At 41.1% G+C, this 6845-nt stretch overlaps 1 long non-coding RNA gene across 1 annotated transcript in view; it reads left to right on the plus strand.

The window, feature by feature from the left end:
- The window catches only part of LOC143275950 (uncharacterized), a 7825-nt gene extending 6085 nt beyond the window's left edge, over window positions 1–1740 (plus strand). Inside the window, exon 3 of the long non-coding RNA XR_013053488.1 lies at window positions 1608–1740. This is a non-coding gene — a long non-coding RNA (uncharacterized LOC143275950). The remainder of the gene's footprint in view (window positions 1–1607) is intronic.
- The last annotated feature ends 5105 nt before the right edge of the window (window positions 1741–6845 follow it).

The raw sequence follows: 6845 nt of genomic DNA on the forward strand, positions 1-6845 counted from the left end.
GAGTTTTATTGTCCTTTTTGTTGTTGATTCTAATATGAGTGTAATTGTCCTTTTTGTTGTTGACTCTTGTATGAGTTTAAGTGTCCTTTTTGTTGTAGACTCTTGTATGAATTTATTGTCCTTTTTGTTGTTGATTCTTGTATGAGTTTTATTGTCCTTTTTGTTGTTGACTCTTGTATGAGTTTTATTGTCTTTTTTGTTGTTGACTCTTGCATGAATTTTATTGTCCTTTTTGTTGTTGATTCTAGTATGAGTGTAATTGTCCTTTTTGTTGTTGACTCTAGTATGAGTTTTATTGTCCTTTTTGTTGTTGATTCTAGTATGAGTTTTATTGTCCTTTTTATTGTTGACTCTTGTATGAGTTTTATTGTCCTTTTTGTTGTTGACTCTTGTATGAGTTTTATTGTCCTTTTTGTTGTTGACTCTAGTATAAGTTTTATTGGCTTTTTGTTGTTCACTCTTGTATGAGTTTTATTGTCTTTTTGTTGTTCACTCTTGTATGAGATTTATTGTCTTTTTGTTGTTCACTTTTGTATGAGTTTTATTGTATTTTTGTTGTTGATTCTAGTATGAGTTTTATTGTCCTTTTTATTGTTGACTCTTGTATGAGTTTTATTGTCTTTTTTGTTGTTGACTCTTGCATGAATTTTATTGTCCTTTTTGTTGTTGATTCTAGTATGAGTGTAATTGTCCTTTTTGTTGTTGACTCTAGTATGAGTTTTATTGTCCTTTTTGTTGTTGATTCTAGTATGAGTTTTATTGTCCTTTTTATTGTTCACTCTTGTATGAGTTTTATTGTCCTTTTTGTTGTTGATTCTAGTATGAGTTTTATTGTCCTTTTTGTTGTTGATTCTAGTATGAGTTTTATTGTCCTTTTTATTGTTGACTCTTGCATGAGTTTTATTGTCCTTTTTGTTGTTGACTCTTGTATGAGTTTTATTGTCCTTTTTGTTGTTGACTCTTGTATGAGTTTTATTGTCCTTTTTGTTGTTGACTCTTGTATGAGTTTTATTGTCCTTTTTGTTGTTGATTCTAGTATGAGTTTTATTGTCCTTTTTATTGTTCACTCTTGTATGAGTTTTATTGTCCTTTTTGTTGTTGATTCTAGTATGAGTTTTATTGTCCTTTTTGTTGTTGACTCTTGTATGAGTTTTATTGTCCTTTTTGTTGTTGACTCTTGTATGAGTTTTATTGTCCTTTTTGTTGCTGACTCTTGTATGAGTTTTATTGTCCTTTTTGTTGTTGACTCTTGTATGAGTTTTATTGTCCTTTTTGTTGTTGACTCTTGTATGAGTTTTATTGTCCTTTTTGTTGTTGACTCTAGTATAAGTTTTATTGTCTTTTTCGTTGTTGACTTTTGTATTATTGTCTTCTGTCTTCTTCCACATCCACCCGAAAATGGTGAGTAAAGATTAAAACTATCGATTGCTGAATAGTGTGTGTGTGTGCGCGCGCGCGTGTTTGTGTGTGGGGGGGGAGAGAGGGGGGCGTGTATGACTGTATGGTATATCAGCGTACGTGCATGCGTTCGTGCATGCCATATACGTACCTGCCTTACCTGCTCTCACGCACTGACGCTCGTGGACGTGTGTTCTTTTCTCATACAGACTACGAGCAGACAGACACATTCCTACCGGGGGAAGGGCAGACAACTGCGAGGAATCAAGCATGATGTGGCCAGGACCAGTAACCCTCAGATCTACTTCCGTATACTGATCCTCCGGAATCCGGACTGCGTCGTTAAAGTGTACCTCCAGCCCTTCGACGACCTCATTGCGATGCCCCCTTCCACCCAAACTTTCAACAACTTCGCCCTAAGGATGAGCGCAGATGGAATCGGTCTGGACCCAGGTCAGGACGTCGTTCTACGACGATGGAACACGCACATCATCGCTGCGCTTTCATCTCCCGAGCTGCGTAAATTCAAAGTTGGTGACCCTTGGGTGAGACTTTCGAACTTCGAATACACCCGTGGAGAATTTTCGGGTCGCGAAAATTATTACGGATATGACCATGTCTTGGAGTATGACAGAAACTGGTCCGGCAGAAGAACAGCCAAACGAATGGAAATCAAAGTGAAGAACTCCCTGTCTGCCGTGGGGATTTTTTCGTTGTCTAACCTGCGTGTAACACAACCCAAAAGAGCCGATTCCCCAGTCTCAGCAATCGAATTCAGCCAGAACTTATATTTCCTGAGACATCACGGAGAAGCACCCGTCCGAGAAAATACGGTTGTCATCAGAAACAAGCACCATCACTTACTGAGCGAGTACGACAAGCCCGTGCATCGTAGGAACCCGACGTTCTCTCTAGCCGTTACTGGCAATCCCCTGCCACAGGTTTCGCTCCGCCGCGCATGTTCGGAAATGGGTGAGGAGGAAGTGGAAGTGTATGAAACAAGGCAGAATTCGAGGTACGAGATCGTTCACTTTCTCAGGTTAAAGAACGCCACAGCTGTCTTGCCGGCCAGTCTCAGCGTGGTGGCAAGGAGTGGGAGGATGGAGGCGCGAGAAATAATGTCCATCGGCTTTCCTCCGTCGCGGTGAAGAGGCGCGAGCTTTTGGCACGTGCTGTCTGTGCTTCTGGGTCTATTTTTGTATCTCTTCTCTCTCTCTCTCTCTCTTCTTCCTGAGAAAAGACGTGGAACAAGCTCCGGCCCTGATAACCTCCGTCATTCTGATTCCCTCGCATCTTTTAAATCTCGTCTCAAAAAAACTCACCTTTTCCCTCAGCAGTAAGTTCAATTGTGGCAGGTCCACTTCCTTTGCGTTAGCTGTGCTTGACTATGTGTGTATACATATGTATGTGTACATAACTACATGCATGTATATGAATGTGCATTGTGTGTGCGTGCGTTTATGTAAGTTTGTGCCTGCCTATGTGTTAGGGTAGCTGTTAGATACACATGTATTGTTAAAATGTATGTATGCAGTGTGTGTGTGTGTGTGCGTGCGCGCGCGCGCGTGTGTGTGTGTAGTCATATTTTGGTGTGTGTATGTAACATAGATGTAATATTTTATGTTAACAACGAAGCGTTTTTGTAAAGCACCTAGAGCAGATTTCTGGACAGTGTGCTATATAAGTATTCATTATTATTATTATTATTATTTTCCATTGGCGCCCTGTCTCACACAGAATAAAGTACAAGATCAGAACTCTATGTTGTAGATGTATTCACAAATCTGCCCTTTCCTATCTCTGTGGCTTCCTTCACCTTTACAATCCATCTCGCTCTCTACGATCGGCTTCGGATCTACTCTGTTTCTGCATGCCCAGATTCAAACACTCCACTGTCGGCCGCCGTTCTTTCTCTGTCTCTGGAGCTTGCATTTGGAATGAACTTCCTTTTTCGCTTCGTCAGGTCTCCACACTCAGCTCTTTCGTCTGGCCTTAAAACCCACCTCTTCACAAGATAGCCTCTCTCCCCTGCCTCTTCCTTGTCCTCCGTTTCTACAACTTAGATTTATGCGTGTGAATGACAGATGTGAAAGCGCTTTTGTTTTGTCTCAGTGCTATATAAATACTAATTATTATTATTATTATTGTTGTTGTTCTTCGTGGACTGCAACTCTCACTTCACTCATGTGTTCGCGTATGCTTTTACGTATATGCTCGTTTTTGTCGTTTTTTTTGTGTGTGTGTTGTTGTTGTTTTTTTGTTGTTGTTTTTTTTACCCCGATATGTAGGAAGCCAGACAACGTTTTCTGGGAGTGTGCATGCCGGGCACATTCTTGTATCCATAACCAAACCGAACGCTGACAAGGGATTTACAGGATGTTTAACGTGCGTATTTGATCCTCTGCATGCGTACACACATCAAGGGGGCTCAGGCACGAGTGGTTCTGCACGTCTGTCGACCTGGGAGATGAGGAAAAAAAAATTACCAGGTGTCGAGTCCTGGATTCAAACCCAGGATTCTTAGATCGAAAGTTCAAGTATCAGTATCAGTAGCTCAAGGAGGTGTCACTGCGTTCGGCCAAATCCATATACGCAACACCACATCTGCCAAGCAGATGCCTGACCAGCAGCGTAACCCAACGTGATTAGTCAGGCCTTGAGAAAAAAAATCGTAATAATAATAACACTAAATAAATAAAGAAATCAATAAAATAAATATATTTTTTAAAATAATAGATAAATACATTAAAAAAAACAAAAAACAACTACTACTACTAATAATAATATTTAAAAGGTGCAGAATCTTGATTAAGTCAACTCTAGGCGCGCGCGCGCACACACACACACACCACACACACACACACACACACACACCACACCACACCACACCACACACACACACACACACACACACACACCACACCAAACACACACACACACCACACACACACACACACACACACACACACACACACACACACACACACAAAGTTCAAGGCACAAAGTTCAAGGCTTGAACCAATCGGCTGTTGCGCCCTGTTGTATTCGTTCCTTTCTTCTCTTTTCTTTTTCTTGTGTTGTCTGTGTTATGGCACCCTGAAAAGGGGGGGGCTAAAAGGACTAAATATGCTTGGAACTTTTCTTCTTTGAAGTGGGATCTAGAATGAGATAAATTCTCGTAGAGTTCTTGTTTTGTTACCTAATTCCAGCACCTGTCCTAGTTTCTGGAATCCAACCAATTTCTATGTTTATTTGTTTATTTCTGTATTGTCTGTATTCTGTGTAGCATATTCAGGATTAAAAGGCTTTGTCAGATTTGAATTAAAAAAAAAAAAAAAAGCTAAATTGTGTTGCAAATTTCTTCTATCATTGCTGCTGTGCGCACATGTCAAATGATTGGTATAAGGACAAGCCCGGAGTCAACAACAAAAAGGACAATAAACTCATACAAGAGTCAACAACAAAAAGGACAATAAAACTCGTACAAGAGTCAACAACAAAAAGGACAATTAAACTCATGCAAGAGTCAACAACAAAAAGGACAATTATACTCATACTAGAATCAACAACAAAAAGGACACACACAAAACTCATACAAGAGTCAACAACAAAAAGGACAATTAAACTCATACAAGAGTCAACAATATGGACAATAAACCTCAATGTACCTTTTAGTTACCTGTGTGGTAGCATTGACTAATGTACCTTGCCTATGGAGAGAATAACCTCTTTATTGTTTGCTTTTGTGTCTCCCTTTTTTCTTTTTTTCTTTTTCGAAAAGACAGCATAAAACGCCATCAGATATGGACCGACTATGTGACAGCAAACGCGAATGCGAATGCGCAGAAGAATTCTTCTCATCTTTTCTTATTCCTTTTCATAATACCACTGATATCAGTGAGAGAGGTTTTCAGCTTGGTTTAGTCCTTTCCTCTACTTTGACTGTCTGTGTAGTTGTCTGTAAAGTGATTATCATTTTTCAAACATGTAGTCTGTAAACTGATTTTTTTTCTTTCAAAAAAACCCTCTATAATGTTGTTTCCACTGCAGTTTTTGTTTTATTCTCCAAGTCTTAAAGAAGGTCAAAGGAATACGTCGTGGATTTTAATAAATTGACGGTATTGGCCTGATCCTTTTGATTGCAAATATGACGCAAATAAAGTCTTTGTCCTAAGTTGATCCGCTTAGCCTCGAGTCAAGGAATAAAGTGCATTCATGGACAATTGCGTGTTTGTGAATTCATGTGCAACACCAAATCTGTACTTCCACTCTGTGTGTGTGTGTGTGTGTGTGTGTGTGTGTGTGTGTGTGCGTGTGTGTGTGTGTGTGTGTGCGTGTGTGTACCTTCCCCTTATTTTCTGTCTCAGTCTCTCCTTACCTTTGGCCCTCTGTCTCTCTGTCTCTCTGTCTCTCTCTCTCTCTCTCTCTCTCTCTCTCTGTTTCACTGCCTCCGTCTCTGTCTATTTGTCTGTCTGTCTGTCTCTTTTTCTTTCCCTTCCGTCTCTGCCCAAGTTTAATCAGTTTTGTTCAAAATTACTTTGTTGTGGAAACAAAGATGTGTTGTGAAGAAAAAACCCAGTTCAATAAGATCTTCAATTGCACAGGAGACCACATCGTAACTGAAAAGGGAAAAAAGGTTAGCCAAATTCAGTCTGAGCAGAAGAAAAGTGGAGAAGAAAAACAAAATTCAAATCAAGGCGGGCTGGGAACGGCTGAAGCTCGAAATGAGCAAAGGGGAAACGACTTGAATCGTTTCCAATTTGACAACACGGAAACTGGAAAAAGAAGTTCGTGTCTAGCGCGGAGGAACACGCGTTAACTGTCCCAGGAAGCTGTTTCTTCTTGCGCCGAACGGAACTTGTGGCCAGCGGAGGTTTTGGGTGGTGGGCGCGTGCTTAATTCTTGGGGCCAGGATTTATTTTGTACAATGAGGGGCGCGTAATTCAATAAAACAAATAGCGTGCAGTGTCAGCCGGCCTTTCCCCTGGTGGCAATTACCACAACCGCTCTCCGTGCTGCTTCTGACGTTTTCTTCCTCCATCCGCGGAGAGTCAGAGAAAGGAAAGCAGAGAGAGAGGGGGGGGGGAGTAAGACTGGTAACAACGTTTGCATCGATTGCTGAAGAAGGAAAGTCGTCGAATGAGCAAGCTTATTAAGGTCACCAGCACGGAAAATAACCAACTGGGAATGTCTCGATATTGGAGGAAGCTTAGTGTTTGTATGAATTCTATTTTCTTTTATCTGATCTCGGGGACTGGACAGGCAGTGACACGGGTGATTCGGGGCAACACAGGCCAGCAGCAAGATTGAAAGCCCCGGTCCTGGGGTAGGCATCCATCATGGGCCTTCCTGTCCTCCCCTGAGGGACACGCCTCATTGACTTTGACAGGATGGATGCTGCTCTGCTCCACTGAACATGACACTCCCACACAGTTCCCAGGCAATGA

The sequence above is a fragment of the Babylonia areolata genome, chromosome 31, assembly GCF_041734735.1.
Source record: "Babylonia areolata isolate BAREFJ2019XMU chromosome 31, ASM4173473v1, whole genome shotgun sequence".
In the NCBI taxonomy this organism is placed as follows: domain Eukaryota; kingdom Metazoa; phylum Mollusca; class Gastropoda; order Neogastropoda; family Buccinidae; genus Babylonia; species Babylonia areolata.